Raw genomic sequence first — 1,426 nt, forward strand, 5'->3', positions numbered from 1 at the left:
GTGTGTGTGCGTGTGTGTGTGCGTGTGTGTGTGTGTGTGTGTGTGTGTGTGTGTGTGTGTGTGTATTTAAAAAAACCCGCATTTATTCAAAACAGAAAAAAGTTGATAACATTTCAAGGGATAAGTATACTTTTTTTAAATTGAACGACGTACTATCATGATGTCCTTGTACTCCTGTGGAGGAAAAAAAACAAAAAAAAAAAACAACTTGAACCTTGTTTAAATTTGGCTTCGATTTTGTTCCATCTTTCAGCTGGATAATACAATAACTAAGGGGTAGGTAAGCCACTTTAAAGTTGAAAAGTAAAATGGAAAAGAGATCTAAATGAACCATGTGTTACAAAAGTAATACACTGGGGGAACGGCTCAAAGTTCTTGTGATTTTTTTTTTTTTTCTCTGAAGTGCAAAGCTCAAAAAACAGTCACACGTTGACAACGAAGCCAACTACATTTCCCACAGCACTGATTGGACAAGCAATGTCATGTGATCATCTGCAGCCAGTGGTGGTCAAGCGGGCGTGTCATAACTAATTGACATTTTGAGTCGCGTGTGTCTTAAACGCCATGGCAGAGGCTTCGTTGAACCCCTGAGACTGATTCACCAAACCCCTGGGGTTCGATCGAACCCAGGTTAAGAAACACCGACCTAGTGGTTTATCCCAATTCATTCCAATATGATATTTAATGTCTAATGTTAGAAATGTATATACTGTATAATAATGTTGGTGTTATCCCACATGTTTTTCTAGTGCATACAAATTGAGCAGAGTGCATACAAATTGACCACGAGGTACATCCTTATCTTTAGTTATCTGTCCCAAAACAAACAAAAAGATATTACACGTTCAATTTTTTTGTGACGAGGCCGCTACCAGCCAATCAGAGTTCAGAAATGCAACTGTCTTCGTTTCTGAGATTGATTTTCCCAGCTCATGCAGCTTGATTAAGAAACTAAAAATACTTGTGACTTATCAAGTTCCAATATTCATTTCTTTTACATAAAAGCAAATAGGACATGGATAGATATTGACAGTAACAGTCACCTTTATCTCAAATCTGAATACAAACAGTGGATCGCCACACAGTGCCAAGGCATGTTGCTGAATAACAATGGCAAAGAGCACTTCACGGGACAATCAAGAATGCAGTACAGTGGCTGACTGATGACTCGACGTTCTGTTAATGACATCAGTCACCGGAGATTGCCGAACAAAGGCATTTTCGTTGTTATGCGCGTTGCTATGGGTCTAACTATGACCCTGGGTGGGCTGCGTTTCAGAAAAAAAATGTTTGAAAACGTTTTATCCCAAAGTATGAATCAAAAGATGGCTGTCCAAGTTTACTTCATACCTGACCTTGAAAAGGAAGGATGACTTACACAGCTTGACAAAATGTGAGATGCAGAAAGAGGTCAATCGATATTCAA

Source organism: Hippocampus comes, unplaced genomic scaffold (genome assembly GCF_001891065.2).
Source record: "Hippocampus comes isolate QL1 unplaced genomic scaffold, H_comes_QL1_v1.1 scaffold51, whole genome shotgun sequence".
NCBI lineage: Eukaryota > Metazoa > Chordata > Actinopteri > Syngnathiformes > Syngnathidae > Hippocampus > Hippocampus comes.